The sequence below is a fragment of the Mus pahari genome, chromosome 7 (genome assembly GCF_900095145.1).
Source record: "Mus pahari chromosome 7, PAHARI_EIJ_v1.1, whole genome shotgun sequence".
In the NCBI taxonomy this organism is placed as follows: Eukaryota; Metazoa; Chordata; class Mammalia; order Rodentia; family Muridae; genus Mus; species Mus pahari.
Genome location: NC_034596.1, coordinates 86,349,536 through 86,366,991, shown reverse-complemented (window position 1 = coordinate 86,366,991; position 17,456 = coordinate 86,349,536). Strand labels below are relative to the sequence as shown.

The 17,456-nt window shown below is 41.4% G+C and overlaps 1 protein-coding gene across 1 annotated transcript in view; it reads left to right on the top strand.

Moving 5' to 3' along the window:
* The window catches only part of Cep128 (centrosomal protein 128), a 345,407-nt gene that overhangs the window by 59,923 nt on the left and 268,028 nt on the right, over nucleotides 1-17,456 (top strand). The gene's annotated exons all lie outside the window — the stretch shown is intronic.

Genomic DNA, 17,456 nt, shown 5'->3' with positions numbered 1-17,456 from the left:
CTCAACATTCATGTTTTACCAGCCTGACTTTGTCTTTTCTGACATACCGAAAGTGTATAGCGTCTTATTCTGAAATGGTTTTGAGTAGCCCGCAGGTATAATGTCGTCTTCTGTTGCTGTGATAGAACACCACCATAAGCAACTTGAGGAGGAAAGGCTGTATTTCAGCTTGCACTTCATGTCACAGTCCATCCCCGAAAGGGTGGGGCAGGAACCTGCAGCAGGAGCTGATGGAGAGCCGGTGGAAGAGCATGGCGTGCTGTCTTGCCCCTCATAGTTTACTTAGCTTGCATTTTTATGGCGCCTATGGATGCAAGCCCAGGAGTGGCACCACCCACAGTAGGCTGGGCCCTCTCACATCATCAATCAAGAAAATGCACTACAGACTTGCTTATAGGCAAATCTTATAGAGGTATTTTTTCTTTTCTTTTTCTTTTCTTTTATTTTTTTCCCAGTTGAGAGTCCTTTTTCCCCAGTAACTCTTAATTTGTGTTAGGTTGACAAAACCCAGCCAAGACAAATGTAAATATATTTACATTAAAGGGCCTTTATGAGTAGTTTATATTGTTTAGAATCAAGGAATGCTGCAAACACAGTCTGAAGTGAAATGGGAAATGACATCTATCTAGAGACAGGGCTAGACACTACTGCGGTAATTTGTTTCCTTTCTCTGTCAGCAGTGCTAATTCATTCCTGGCTCCTAAGTCACCATTCACAGGTATAGCTGAAGCAATAGGGTATAAACCACATAGAACAAAATGAACTGTTCCACCACGTGTACATTTCAGGCTCTGAATTTCAAGCCACCTTTACTCAAAGGTAAACTTACCAACCACAGTTAGACCATTCCCATGAGAATTACCATCGGTGAGTAGCAGCCATTTACGCCTGTATTTTATGTGTACTGTCAAGCCACTGAAGCCTAGTGTGTGTCAGTGCATATGCAAGAAGCGTCCTTTCTCATCCTGGCAGGTGGTTAATCTTTCTGGCTATGATATGGAAACGTAGTTTTCTTTGGTGGAAGCTGGTTAATGAGTGCCCACCTTGAGCCCAGTCCTCCCACATTTGGGCTTACTGACAACTTCTGCTCCACTTGCCCGCACTCCAGCCTTGGTGTAAATATTTTGTATTTAATTTATCCCGTGTGCTTTCTCCTGTAATCACAGGACAGTGATTACAGTGGAATGCTTAGCACTGTACAGTCTGATGGCCGAGTTGTAGGTTTCATGCAAGTTTTGCTAGGCATGCCCTTCCCTGGCCCAGACTGACGCCCGGGCCACAGGGCATTGATTTCTGTACAGTGATTTAGTTTTCATCAGTGGTGACGTAGGATGCTGGTAGGGTGTTTTATAGAGAGCTTTTGAGTTAGAGGTTTTTGGGTTCTTGGCAAGGAATCCAGAAAGCCAGTTTTGCGTCTTTTCAGAGTGCCACATGAGAAGTCATGTGCTAGTGAAGACCGAGCATCTGACTGCGGGGTTGCCTGCCAGGCTACGCCATGCCAGCCAGCACTGCTTTTATTCTTTTTTAGTTGTTTGTTTTATGAGGAGACTTAAAAAGATCCCATTTTTCAAATCATATTTTACCTACTAATTTGGGTGGATGTTGTTGATTTTTCTGTGAAATCATCATTACTATAAGTGGTTGTAGCTAGTGATCAAAAGCAACATCTGAGCCGTTGATTCCTTTTCTATGTACGCGGCGTGGACTTTCTTTACCTTTCATCTGTCTGTCTGTCTATCTTCCCTCCCGGTCTGTCCATCTGTCTATCTTAGTGAAGATTCTTGTTTTATTACTTTGAATACATTTCTTCCCTTCCCTGTCACTGAGAATTATTTTATTGACATTTCTTTTCAGTATTTAATATATCTATGAAATATAAGAATTGAGAAAAATAGGTAAAGCAATGAATCAAAACAAATTAGGATTTTTTTTTCAGTTTTAAAATGCTCTTTCCTAAATTTCTCAAAAATGTATGTAGCTACAGATTGCTGACTGTTCTCAATTGGCCACTTTCTTTACATATTAGTAGACACTCTGAGTTCAAACCAGGGAAAAGGATTCAAGCCTGAAAGGCACAGTATAAGCTGTAAGGAGACAGTTGCCCTGCTTAAACACATTCCGGTTTTCCCCATTTCCCACAGGAGGCATGCCCCTGTTACTCCATAGTACCCGAAGGATACTTAGCTTGAATAATTAGATAGAGCAGGTGGGTAGTCCCCCTTTTAAAATCTTGATTTTTATACATTTATTCTGAAAGCAAATTGCATCTGGTGAGCATGAGAATGGTACTGAAGTGACAATTGTTCTTTTTGCAAGAGAAAATTAGAGAAAATTTCCACACTTATTTTTCTCTCTCTGACGCACGCACACAATTACAAAGGAAGGGGAGAGGAAGATTGCTTCCCACCCCAGTACTGGAGGAGCCAAAGCCCGAGTGTGTGCACTGCCATTGTCAGTTAAGCAGGAGCTGAACTGTGTTTGGTTTGTGTCCCTGACAGTACAATAGAGAGATCACTTTTGATAAGAAACCTTTAATTTCGTACTTTGTTCCTTTAATGTAAGCAGTGACCTATACGTTTTAAAAAGGTGCTTGTGGCTTATAAACGGGGCAGTGGGACATGGAAAATATTAATTTGGGCTTTTTCCTGTTCCCAAGTTAAATGGCTTAGAGTGTTCTGGAAAGGTCATGCTTAAGGAGAGAGCTTTGCTTTCTTTTTTATATTGGAAACGCTTTTGGAAATTCCTATATTAAATGCTAATAGTCTGGGTATGTTTGTATCTGGCTTTGGTGGGAGCCGAAGTTGGGTGGGTAAGAGGGCCTGGACTTTTTAACCATTATACTGCTTGACATTTTAAAAATGTGTGTCTCAAAGAGTGAAGGGCTATGAGTCCTAAAATTGGGAAATTAGGAAGATTCACTAAAACTATCCTAGGAGTTGGAGGTTGACAGTCATTTTCTGCCTAACACACCCGATGGTTTTGAGGGGGACTTTTCCTCTTTCCATAAAATGAAAAGCAGCGTTAGGCACTGGGAAGTAGTGGATGCAGAGTCAGTCTCCTTTTCTTATTTAGAGTTAGTTCCTGTGTAATGATTTACCTTTCCAGTCCCTGTTTCAGCATGGCCACTCCTACTGGTGGGTGGCAGGCTTTCTCATGGGAGGCAGGATGGTCCCAGGCTCTGGATCCTGTGTCCTGTATCTCAGGAGAAGTCTTGCTGGGGGTGGGGGTGGGGCTGCTGGTTATAGTTTGTGAGGTCATCCCTCTATATGTCCTTTAAGTTTTTTGACTGTATCAGTCACTTTTGTTGCTGTGATTAAAATACCATGACCCAAAGTGACCAATGGAAGAAAAGTTTATTTGGGCGAATAGTTTCAGAGGGGTCCACGACGGCAGAGAAGGTGTGGCAGCAGCTGCCTGGGGAAAGCCAAGCAAGCAAACTGCAAGCAAGACGAGGCTTTGGGAATACCAGTTCATCTTGGAGATAAAGGAGGCCTTGCTAGACAGTGTTGAGCCATTTCTGTATGGCCGTGTTTTCCTGAGTAGTGCGTTTCAAGCAGCTTTTCCCATATGTGCAGGCTGTGCGCTTGTACTTGTGTGGATCTCTTGTTTATTTTCTTTTTCTCAGGTAAATGTAGTTTGTTAATTGAGCTTGCTGGAAGTTTTTTAAAGTGGAGAAAGAATCAGAGTTGTTTTTCTCTGACTCTCAGTTGCCTAGCATGGTGTTTGAGCTCTTGCTCTTCTACTCTAGTCTGAGCACCGCATCTGTCGTCTGTCTGCGCCCTGGATGTCTCACAGTGGATCTGCTTACCTAGTGCCTTTCTGGTATCATTCTGTTTGAATCAGCATACCTCTTACTATGATATGGCAAATGCTAATGAAAGTACTTCATTATGCTCCATGAAAGCCTGTTGGAGTTTTGATCATAATTGCATCAACTATGTAGACTGCTTTGAATGGGAGGTCTTTTGTATTGTTTTCAATAACATTTTATAAAAACTGTTAAGTTCATAAAGTTGTTTGAGGGTCTTATGCACCTTAAAATTATTCCTTAGTGCCTTAGGGATTTTCTTCTTAGTGGGCATGAGACACTTTCCTTCGTTGCATTTGACTGGTTATCGGTAGGATATAGAAGAATACTGGTTTCTAGTTGACTTTTATATTCAGTAGTCTTAGAGGCATGGTGGACTGTTTTTAGTTATCCTTTTATTTCCCCCAACTCCCAAATTGGTCTTATTCCATGGGTGGAACCTGGGACCAGTGTGGGATAAAGTCACAGACAGCATGGGCAGTGGCCAAATTCTTTGGTTGATGTGTTTCTAAAGTGTGTCCTTCTCTTTACCTGCTCCTAGATTTGAAACAGCCACTCATAGAAAAAATTTTTTTGTTCTGTTTGACAAGAGAACTTTTTGTGTCTTTTTATTTTCATTTAAAATCATGATGGGGTATGAGAGATATCAGAACCCTTAGCCACCTGTGTTTTCTCTTATGGCATTTATATGTTATTGTTTCTAATATTGCTGGTGCAGTGGTTGTTGATCTTGACCTACATAGCTGAGCACTTTTTGCTAATGATATGTCGTTTTTATGCATTGGTCAATTAATTTACTAGTGTTTTCTTTAGCAGTTTTATATTTACATTGATTACTATGATCAGTTTATAGCATTTTCTTCATGCTGCCTTCTCTGACTTTAAGATGCAAGGTTATTTGCATGCTTATCATTCTGCAGAGAACTCAACTGCAAAGAGATCAGAGACCTCAACATAGGGCCAGGTACACTGAACTTGATAGAAGAGAAAGTGGGGAATAGTTTTGAACTCATTGGCACAGGAAAAACACTTTCTGACCAGAATGTTGATAACACAGATACTCTGACCAACAAGTAATAAATAGGACTGAAAAGCTTCTATATGGCAGAGGTCATACCATTTGGACAAAGCATCAGGTTGCAGAATGGGTTTTATCAACTACATATCTTATAGAGTACAAATATTTACAGAAATAAAGAACTCAACAAGTGGACATCAAGAAAACAAACAACTCAATTGAAAAATGGGGTACAGCTCTAAACATAGATTTCAAAAGAGGAAACAGAAGTGGTTGGAAAACACTTAAAAATGTTCAGTATTCTTATATCAGGGAAATGCAAATCAAAACTATTTTGAGATTTCATCTCACATCAGCCAGAATGGCCAAGAGCAGTGAAAAAATGACATGTCATGCTGGCAAGAATATGGTGTAGGGGGAATGCTTGTCTACTGCTGATGGGAGTGTAAACATGAAAATCAGTGGGGGGTCCTCAGGAAGCTGGAGTAGGTTTGCTGCAAGGTCCAGCTGTACCGCTCTCGGGCATATACTGAAAAGATGTTTTATTCTGCTACAGAGACACTTGCTTGACCTTGTTATTGGCTGGTCTATTCCTAATAGCCAGGAATTTAAACTAGACTAGATGCCAGTTAGTGGATTAGTGGGTAAAGAAGTGTACGTTTATACAGTAGCATACTCAGCCATTAAAAAATGAAATAAAAATCATAGGGAAATGAATGGAGCTAGGAAAAAAATCATCCTGAGTGAGGTAATACTACCTAAAAAGGCAAATATTGTGTGTATTTGCTTATATATGAATATTAGATGTAAAGTCTTTAATGGCCGTCTACGATATGTATAAGCACATAAGTTAGGCATGGAGTATATGACTAGATGTAGGTGTAGGTCTCCCTAGAGAGAGGAAATAGAATAAATTGTTATGAATGGACAAGAGTGGTTGATGGTGCAGGCAGTGGGGCTAGAACGAAGGATCAAACGGAGTTGGTGGGGGAAGGGATGGAACAGCTAAAACTAAGGGCCATTTGATGAGTCGCATGACAAACTAATACAGTAGAAGCTTCTTAGAATATATACACTATGTAACAGATCCAGATGATGTGAGAGATGGAGCCCCAACTTGATATCTCTTATCACCAAAGAAAACATCCATAGCTGGAAATGGGTTACATTTAATTGAGTTGTTGGCCAAAGGGGCCTCATGGAAACCCTCAGACAACACAGGCTATTGTTCTTCACAAAATGGTAAGGCTCTGACTGAAGACAACACCTACATAACTCAGAACACCAAGAGGCTGAGCTGACGCCTGTCTTGAGACTTCACCCCTTCTAACTAGTGTTCACAGTAATGGCAGGTACAGTGAACTCTGAAAAGAGAAAAGTAAACGACAAAACCTTTCATCTACAATGGTGGCCTATAAGATACGCCAGTGTAATAGTGGCACAAAACTTGTTGGAGTACCCAACCAATATCTGATTGGATTTAAGGCTCACACCACAAGATGGAACCCCCATACCCAGTGCTGCACAGGTGATCAAGAACCTGAGACTGGATAGGCCAGGGACGTCGGGGAAAGCTAAATGCTACTGCTCTGCTGCAGGAATGTAGCAACAGCGTTATTCCCTAGATATTCTGCTACACTCATAGATCAGTGTCTTGTTCACTCATCATCAGAGAAGCTTCCTCCTGCACTAGATGGGAACAAATACAGAGACCCACAGCTGGGCAGTGTGCAGAGAGTAGTCCTACATGGGATGTCTTCATCAAAGCCCTCCCCTCAGGGCTCAGAGAACTCTGCAGGAGAGAAGGTGGAAAGACTGTGGGAGCCAGAAGGGATGGATGGCTCAAGGAAACAAGGCCGACTAGATACGACAGGACCGAAGCATGTACAAGCTCACAGAGACTGGCAGCGTGAGAAGGTGTGAGCACTGAGAGGGCAAGAGGACACAAATCCCACCCCCAGCCTAGAAGTTACCTCCATTGATAGCCTCTCCCAAAGGAAAAACTCATCAGGTCCGGCGGACTCCTCTGGGTGTACAAACCATACTTGAGGGCAGGCTCTGTTCCCAGCAGTAGAGCGAGCAACACAGAACAATCAGAGTGGCAGATGTGGAGGGTCTTGGCTCATAGTGCTCTGTTGGAGTGTTCCTTTACCTTCAGGTCTTTTGTGTATATATTATTGTTTCTAGTTTTGTGTTTTTATTATCTGTCTATATGTTTCATGTGCTTTTTCTTTGGCTCTTTTTCTCCCGTTGTTTTTACTTTTTTCTGATTGTTATTATTTAGATGCCTGTTTTTTAATAAGAGAAGGGGGAAAAGGGTGGATTTGGGTGGAAGGGCAATGGGGAGGATCTGGGAGGAATTAGGGGAGGGAAGACCGTAATTAAAATATATTCTATGAAAAAAATGTATTTTCAGTTAAAAAAACAAAAACAAAAAGAAAAGAAGCAAGGTTACATTAATCTTAAAAAGAGAGTTTGGATAGGTTTCATCTTTACTTTTTCTGGTTCCGTTTAAGAGAAAATGCCACTTTCTTTAATGTTAGTGAGAATGTGAGCATAAAGTCATTTCCTCCTGCTGTTGTGTAGGTGGCTGCAGACGTGGTTTATATAGCGTATTGGGGTTATAGAGCAGCTATAGTTCTTAGAATTATTACATATACCTTTCCCACGTTCAAGAGGTTGTTCCATTTTATTTTCTAGGCTTGGGCATTAAATATGTTTCTTTAAAAAAAATACTTTAAATTTACCACCAAACTATGTTTTGATGTGCTGTTCTCTTAGGTTACTTTCCTTCTAAATCCATTATAATGACTATTGCAAATTTCTCTATGTCTTTTTGGAATTTTCAGCATCTCTTTATATGCATATATATATATATGTATTATTTTTTTCCCTCTTCCCTCAAGACAGGTTTCCCTGTAGCTCTGGCTGTCCTGTAATTTACTCTGTAGATCAGTCTGGCCTCAGACTCACAGAGATCCACCTGCCTCTGCCTTCCAAGTATTTAGATTAATGGCTAGCATCACCACTGGCCAACCATAGTTTTTAAACCTTGCTTTAAAAAACAAAGTTTTTTTTTTTTTTTTTTTTTTGGAATTTATTGTCACTTGCATTTGGACCTAGTTCCTTAGTGTTTTGGTTTTTTGGTCTTATGGTTAAGGACTCAATAAGACCATTACCTGATTTGCTCCCTTGCTTGGGTCCAACATTTTGTGTGTGACTCTGTAGGAGACACAGATACTTATGTAAATTGTGTAGGTCTCATTTGTCCATTTTGCTCTATTGTTCTGTACTCCTTTTTAATATATGAGGCTCAATTTCCCCCCTGATTTTTGTCAGTATTGCCTTTTTAAGTTGGTGTTTGTGGTTTCTTGAATATTTTAATATCATGGTCAGTTGTTTTTAAAAGCTTACATAGTGGTAGGTTGTTTTTATTATAGTTGTTGTTGTTTTTGGACAGAGTCTCACTGTGTCGCTCTGTTCTTGAACTCTCGGAGAGCTGTCTCCTTGTTCTTATATGTCTGGAGTGAGTGCTGGGATTAAAGACATGCACTTCCATGCCTGACTCTTAGTGAGTTTCTATCAAGGTTTCTGTATTTGTGCATGCTTTTTTTTTTCTTTATTTTAATCCTTCTTTCCACTTTCCTCTTACTACTGGCTTTAAAGCAACCTTATTAGGTAAGTTCAGCCATATTGATATGCTGGAAATGTTATTATCTGTCTTCCTTTTTTCCTGTTGCCCTTTTCTATGGATTGTTTTATCCTTTGTGCTGACTTTGCAGTTTTAGATTATGTTTCCATCTTTAATGGATGTTCCACATTTTAACAATGTCTGTACATGGCAACATTTAGAATATAAATAAATAAAATCATTTGATAAAAAGTGTGTGTACATTTGAGTTTGTCTGTGTGTGTGTGNGTGTGTGCAAGCACATGCAGGTATGCCTGCACATGTGTGTGCATTTGGAGATCCAAGGGAGTCTCAGGTGTCATTAATCACTATCCACCTTAGTTTTGGAGACAGGATCTCTTTCTGAACTTAGAGCTGTCCCATTCAAGAGACTGGTCAGCTAGCAAGCCCTGGAAATCCTCATTTGACCTCATCGGTAGCTCTAGGCATGTGCTTGTGAACCCATCTTTCTTCTGAGTGCTGTAGGGAATGTATCTATGTCTGTATGTTCATGTGAGAACCTGACCAACCAAGCCACCTTTCCAGCCTTAGTCTAAAAACTTAAGCATACCTGCTTGAATATGCTATCCTGCAAAGCTGCCCTAACCAGAGTGTTTTTTCCTATCTTATCAGGGCATTCATTCATTCATTCATTCATTCATTTACATTCCAGTTTAGCTTAACATGACTTTCTTGCCATCATCAGGTAGGACTTTCCACACGTCCTGTCTTTCTAACACAGCCTCCCAGTGCCTCATTGTTGAGTGTCATGGCATATCACACAAACTGGAACCGCTGCTTGCTTACTTGTGTGGTCATATGTCTTCTTCCCTAGAATGTGGTTTTCTCTGCCAAACACTAGGTCACTCCTGTCTACTCTTGTCCTGGGACTCGAAGTACCAGGTCATTCACGTAGTATGCTGTTATGCTGCCAACAGCTGCTGAGCAGATGAGCGTTATTTTCAGATGTAAATGATCCTTGCCGCATCTAACACTTTGGGAGAGATGACCTCCATGCAGAGGCTTTTCCAGAGCAGGCGAAGGTGAACTCTACTTCATTGCGATTTAATATGAAATGGTTCAATGACAGAGCTAGAACCCTATGAACATAATCACAATTTAATATTATATAAATAACATGTTCCCCATAGCAGGCTGCTAGTCCTGACATTATGTTGAAGCTCATCTATCTGAAGTCCCATGCTATTAGGAGAATTGTTTGCTATTTTAGTATGTCATAGTGGTTGAAAGCTTAGAATGGAGTCACCCCAGGTATATGAATTCTAAAAGTAAGATCTCCTTGGTACAGTATTTGTGGGAGATCGTTCAGTTCCAAGATTGTAAATAAGATGGCACAAAGATTTGTCTCTTCTATAGTTCACCAGCAGGTCCCAAGTAGATTCTGTTTTGGAACACTATCTAAATAATGGACACTTTTAACACATAGCAAGGCTAATCTGGTATTCTTGATCTTGCCTTACCTCCTAAGTGCTGAGACTGCAGATGTGTGCTCACCATGCTGGGCTTCGGAATAAAAACGTAAGGAATCTTCGATACAGTTCTGTTCTTTTCCTTAGTGTTTTTTTCCCTGAATGTTTCAACTGAAAACTTTCATGTAGTTTGTGTTTAGTGTTTCAAATTTATTTGATAAAAACGGTGGTAGGATAAATGCTTGCTAAGGACTTGGTGGTAGGATAAATGCTTGCTAAGGACTTGGTGTATTGTTTTTGACCACTAGTCGTCAGTATTGAACCATCACTAGGCATTATTTCTTCAAGCTCCAGGTCGGTTTAAGATGGATTCCCTACAGACTATACATCGCAGCTCTTAGCATTTCTGGAAACTGTCCTTGACATCAGTCTCACAATTAAAAACAATATCATTATTTGTCATTTTAAAATTGAGACTGTATAGCTTCACACTGTAGAAAACTTAAGGGATTACATCTGCTACATGGAGCCCGGAGCTGACTTGTTGGTGCTGCTTTTATAGTCCGGATCCAGGCTTCTCTCCCTGCCTCCTCCCATCCTTTCCTTTATGGAGGAGTTAGTCTGTTTAGATGCAGAAAGGCGGAGACCATCTTTTGATATGAGAGTTAATTTCATATGTTCCTGATTCTTTTCCACTTTTAATGTGTCTGAGCTTTAAGCCAGCATCCTAGACACCCCTGTTTTCTATAGCCACATTTCACCCCTTTTTTTTTATAGTCGCATCTCACATGAGCCTTTTCTTAACATTGTGTCTTTCTCTTACTCATGACCCCTTTTGTACCTTGTACCATTTACCTCTGCTCCTGTAATTAGCACTGTTCAATTTTCCTTCAGTGAGTCTCATTTTTCCTTGATAAACAGACATGGTTTATTGCTTAGTGCATTTAATTGATTTCTATTATTAAGATCTGTTAATTCTTTTTGTCACATACTGAAACAGGTTCTAATTATTGCTCTTGAGGGGAGGAACACATTATTTCTAATCATCGTCCATTTGTGGTGGAGCTTTCAAGCCCTGTTCAGAGCTGTAAGGTTCTTTACTCAGTTGATGGGGCTGGTATGGGAGAAAGCACACAGGCTTAGAATGTGTGACCTGAGAATAATGTTTCCATGGCCTCTCCAGCCATGCTTGGATGGGGATCAAGTCACACTGATGCTGTCTCTCACAGCGCAGAGTCTGCACAGACTTGGGGCCCCAAGCTCTGCTCTCCTATTCTTGCCCCCTCTGACCTATGGACTTCTTCAGAAGGTGCTGGATCTTATTTTTTTTTTTGTGTCTTTCATCCAAAGAAAGACAAGAAACAGATCCTGCATCTTCTAACGAAGACAGATGATCATCTCGATGGCAAATGTACTTTTAAGTGTTGAGAACTGAGTTTCTGCTGTCTTTGTTGTCTGTTTTTCTCTCATTCTCCACACCTTGTCAACTCTGATTTAAAAATAATTGTGAAAGTTGGCTCTATCTGCTTTGTAACTGCGACTGACTGTTGCCTCTGCTGCTGTCTTCTGCTTGTGCAAACAGAGTAGGCTGCTGGCCTCAAGTCTCACGTCTTTGTCACCTGCCTGGCATGCAGATGATGTCACATTCTTCTTTTATTACAGTTACAACAAATTTAAAAGCCTCACACTAAAAGTCCCTTGACTCTGGTTCCTGGTTTCTTCTCACTGCAATTTTCTGCTGTTCTCACCCTTGTTAACAGTAGGACAGTTACAGTGACCTTGGGCCAGCATGATGGCTTAGCGGTACAGATGCTTGGTGTAAAGTGGGATACCTGATTTCAGCATGTTCAAGCATGTTCCCACAGTCAGAGGCACCACTGTCATGTGCTCTTGGCTTCTGCCGCTCTGTGGGCATGCTCTGCACTTTCTGCATTTGGACTTTTGTACTTCCTGTTTTCAGAGACATGAAGTTGATTTTTGAAACAGTTGTGTGGCTTATGCCTGCCTTTCCTTTCGAATGCTACTTCAGAAAGCCTTTAGTAACTATCCAAGAAAAATGCCCTTCTTCCCTTCTGAGTTTGTTACATTTATTTCTTTTTTCTTTAACAATACTTTTCCCATTATTGTCACCTGTCTGTCCCCTAACCAGCCTTTGAGGGTGGGCCTTTCCTGGCTTCTGCTTCTGGTCCTATCTCAATTCCTATAAAAATGCCTGAGAAATAGTAAGACCAAGCTAGGTGTTCATGGAATGAGTGGATGAAAGAATGAATGCTGTATCCAGTATCCTCAGAGTGCCATTTAGTATGATATTCATTTGGCGAGCACTGTCATATGCTATGTGCTGGGTGCTGTGTTGGCAGCCATGGGTTTAACATTACCTATGGTACTGCCTTGCCTTTGGGTCCTCTTCATAGGCAATGTTTCCAGGTATGCATGGGCTGTAGAGGACACTGGAGGTCAAAAAGTTATTATTTTGGGCCCTTTGTGGCAATGTTTGTGCTTGAGAGATCATATTTCTGCTGGGATTTAGTATTTTCCAATCAGTCTGGGAAGTGTTTCTCTGGGTGTGAGTTTTGTCCCTCACTTACTGGCTACTTACTATGTTGAGCACTCTCTCGATCCGAGGCTCAAGGACTTAAATCCTGACTGCCATGGTTTTGATTCCCACCACTGCCCTTTCTCTTATCAGTTTACCTTATGTTAATTGTATTTCTCGCTCTTCAGTGTTTGTTACGATGGATTATTTTATTAATTTTTCCTGGCAAAGAGGTAGAAAATGCTGTTCATAGCAAGAGTTGTGAAAGAGTCGCCCATGTCAGCACACTGATAAAAAGGAAATGGATGGAGAACAGGGCTCAGCTCTTAGGGGCTTTATCCTGCAAAGGTGTCTGACTCCCCCCACCCCAGGCACAGCTTATGATGAGGAGGTCCCACATATGCTCTGAAACAATTCTAACTTTTTTTTTAAATTGTAAAACAGTTCCCCCAGACCTTCTGGGAGCAACATCAGAAAAGGTTTTGGAGAGTCCAGGATAAACTTTGTAACCAACATCATAGACAGTGTTTGTAGGCCATTGAAGCCCTAGGAAATGCTGCCTACATTAAAATGTTCCATTGATGCAGACCTAGTATTTAGAAATGATAAGGCACAAGCTGAAAGTTTAGAGCTGTGTTGTCAGCTCAGAAGCAGCGGCATGGCCATTGACAACTGTTGGAGTCCTTAGACAGAGCAGTTTTGTGAGCTGATGTGTAGTGTAAGCTGTCCCAGAATACCTGTCACCTCTTTTTGATGTGAACAACAGTTAAGTTCCAATTTTCCTAGGCTTTCACTTTTTCTTTTTCTTTTTCTGTTCTGGAACTCACACTGTAGGCCAGGCTAGCCTGGAACTCAGAGATCTGCCTCCCAAGTGCTGGGATTAAAGGCGTGCACCACTACCTCCTAGCTAGGCTTTTAGTTTTTAAGAAAACCTTATTCAATCTACTAGTTATTAAATGCTGGCTTCTGTTCCTCCCACTTCCTCATTTCAAATGTCTTTGTCTAAAATTCTGTAGTATATATTAATTTACACTTTTTAAGAAGTTTGAAAAGTGTGTGTGTGTGTGTGTGTGTGTGTGTGTGTGTGTGTTAGTTCTTCTAAGGTTGATTAGTGTGGTTATAATTTCCTTCTTCCTACTCCATTAGGAATAACTCTTCATAGGATCTAAACATTCTTCTGGTTATTCATACCTCTGGGATTTTTTAAAATTTAATTTTATTTGTAATTCATTTTTTACACTCCATATTTCATTCCCTGCCCCTCCCCTCCCACCCTCCAATTGCTTCACATCCCACACCTCCTCCCTCCCACACCCTGTCTCCACATGGATGCCCACCCTCCACCCCATCTGACCTCTAAACTCTCTGGGGCCTCCAGTCTCTTGAGGGTTAGGTGCTTCATCTCTGGATGAGCATAGACCTGGAAGTCCTCTACTGTATGTGTGTTGGGGTCCCATTTCAGCTGGTGTATGCTGTCTGTTTGGTGATCCAGTCTTTGAGAGATCACGGGGGTCCAGATTAATTGACTGCTGGTCCTCCTATAGGATTGCCCTTCTCCTCAGCTTCTTTCATCCTTCCCTAATTCAACAACAGGGGTCAGCTGCTTCTGTCCATTGGTTGGGTGCAAATATCTGCATCTGACTCTTTCAGCTGCTTGCTAGGTCTTTCAGTGGGCAGTTATGATCGATTCCTTTTTGTGAGCACTCCATAGCCTCAGTAATAGTGTCAGGCCTTGGGACTTGCCCTTGAGCTGGATCCCACTTTGGGCCTGTCACTGGACCTTCTTTTCTTCAGGCTTTTCTCCATTTCCATCCCTGTAATTCTTTCAGACAGAAATAATTATGGGTCAGAGGTGTGACTGTGGGATTGCAAAGTGGTACAACCACTCTGGAAATCAATCTTGAGGTTCCTCAGAAAATTGGAAGTAGATCTACCTGAAGACCCAGCTGTACCACTCTTGGGAATATACCCAAAAGATGGCCCACCATGCCATAGTTCTACTATGTTCATAGTGGCCTTGTTTGTGATAGCCAGAAGCTGGAAACAACCTAGATGTCCCACGACAGAAGAATGGATACAAAAAATGTGGTTCATTTACACAGTGGAATACTATTCACCTATTAAGAATGAAGATATCCTGACTTTTGCAGGCAAATGGATGGGACTAGGAAATATTATCCTGAGTGAGGTAACTCAGTCCCAAAAGGACATGCATGGTATGTACTCACTAATAAGTGGATATTAGCCAAAAAACAAAACAAAGCAAAACTAAAAAACCACACAGAATATACAAGATATAGTCTACAGAATTTAAAAGGCTCAACAAGCTGAAGTGCCCAAGTGAGGATGCTTCAGTCCCACTTGGGAGAGAGAAAAAAGCAATCATAAGTGGGAAGGGAGGGAGGGAGAATGGATAGGGAGGAGGGAACCTGAACTGGTATTGGGTGAGGGATAAGGACTGAAGCCCAGAGGGCCCGCAGAAAGAATGTAAACAGGCAACCTCAGGAAATAGGAGGTTGAGGGGACCCCCCCCCCCAGAGTGCACCAGAGACCTGGGAGGTGAGAGACTCCCAGGGACATTTGATGAAATGCCCAACAGTAGGGACAGTAGGGAGAGGGAACTTATAGAGCCCACCTCCAGCAGGAAGACAGGACATCAAGTGAGGGACAGGCTTGCCATCCCACAGTCACACCTCTGATCTCTGGGATTTTGCAGCATTTCAGTTCTCTAGCTTTAAGGAAACCCTTTCTTTCGGCGGCGTATGTGGAGGTGTTCTGTTAAGTCCCTGATTTTGCGTGGAAGCACTGGAAGTTTACGTTACGGATGCTTATTTCTGCTGTGAGTTGGGGGTAGGGCTGACACTTTGTGTTCATGTCACATATTACTGGATCCCAAGGTTATCATTTAAATCACGTGCATTTGCTCTTATTCCCTGCTGTGCACCTTTTCATCATCACTGATAACACATAAGGCTGTCGGGGGCTGTGTGTGTCCTTTATGCAGAGTTGTATGCAGATAAGTGGTCAGTGCTGCTGATTCTTTGGTAATGATGAAAAGTGTCTTTTGCTCTTGTTGACTGAACAACTACCTGACCATTGCCTGAGAGTTTCTGTAAGTAGGATTAGTATCATCTGTGTGTTACAGGGGCAATGCTTCTGTCTACATCCTTCAGTGAATTTTTGCTAGGCCATCTGTTTATAAAATCCTTCTCCATCATTATCAATTAATATTTATTGGGCAGCTACTGAGTGCATAATAATATTGTGCAAACAAAGAGCACTCAGCTACAGATAGCTTTATTCAGCTGTTCAGTCCTGTTTTATTTTTATTAGAAAGTAGTAAAAACCCAAAATCCCCAAACCCAAAGGCATAAAATAACATTCCTGGGGCCTCTGAACAATGGAAGATGTTGTGTGTTTACGGGCTTTTCTGCCCACAGACAGATGAACCTTGAGAAATTCTAATTTAAATTTCCACAATTATCTATGATCTTCTGTTTGTCAACAGTTCTAGCTCAGTGGCCCCGCTCAGAGCGTCAAATGGAAATCACATTGCTCTGGTCCTCTGAGAAAAGCTGGGGTCTCTTTTTTGAGAGGAAACTACCCTGATGAAAGCAGAGCCTCTGCTAAGAGCATTCTGCCTTTTGATTTTGAAGGAAATCCTGGAAAGTGCACTTGTTGGGCTCACATTTAACTTTACTTGCAAGTTTTTTTATTAAGTAAAAGATTGCATAAAAATACAATCTGTTCCAGTAAAAGCAGTGGTCTTTCAGGGAATAACGCTTATGACCACTGTTGTTTTTGAATTAAAGACTTTAAAAGGCTTGCATGGCATTTCAGCCCACCAGCTTCTTAAGCAGTAACAACGCATTTGTTTTGCAGATCTGCAAATTTATAAACAGTTGAAGGCTGAAATCCTGACACTGGTCAGGAGGGTGTCTCGTCTTGAATTATTTTCATAGTCATGGTAGTGGAGTTTTGCTGACTCATCCCAGATCTCTGGCCTAGTCCATCTTCCCCGTGGCCTTTGGCTAAGGTGTTAGAGGTAAAGATTGTGGCTGTGAGGCAAAGCAAAGGAAATTGGCATTTGTGGTGATTGAACCCATGACCTTCTTTGGCCTCATTGGATCCAGGTGCCTCAAACAGTAACAGGCTCCAATAAAATATTTTGACTGGAGTTGAGAAGTTTCCCGAAGTTTGCTTAGGGAAAGTAGGTCAGAATAAATTCTGATGTGTCCTACCACAATGTTCCTTGTAAAGTCTCTTGGATTCCCAGCATAGTAAGCACCAGATCATACAAGAAAAGGAGATAAAAAGATGGCATGGAGAGCCCATTCCCAAAGCAGATCTTTGGGCTTTATGTTAGAAAACCGTAGACAGCTTTAAGGCTCCTTGCTAAGGATTAGAAGTACCATTAGATAACGCTTTACTTCTGATAGCTTGAACTTAACTACTTGTAGTAGAGTCTCCCATGACCATCAAAAGCCAGCTCCTTGTGACTACTTATGTGCTTGCCTCTCATATGAGGGAAGCCTACAGGTTCAACTGTCAGCAGGTTTCCCCACCTTTTGAGCCCAAGTCTCACTAGATAGCTCAGCCTGGCTTTGAACTTACAGAGATCCACCTGCTTCTGCCTCCCAAGTGCTGGGACTAAAGGAATGTATCACTGGGACCAGCAACTGTCAGGCCTCTGAACTTGTGTCCTTTACTCTAATAGCTCCCAGATGAGCAGGTGTCATGGCAGCATGTGTATTGGATCTCCTTGAGATTTTCATCATGCAGCCTCACTAACTTACCAAAACCAGACAGGGATTTTGTTTGTTTTAGTTGTAGCTTTTAATGCAGGGTTTTCTTTCCCTGGTCATGGCTATAAAATAAACTGCTTTTTAACAGTTTTAAAAATCCATTTAGCTAGGTTTGAGTTGAAAACTTGTTTGTTTAGAGATTTAGAATACAAGTGTATTGTTTTTCTGACTTGATAGAAACCGTTTTTG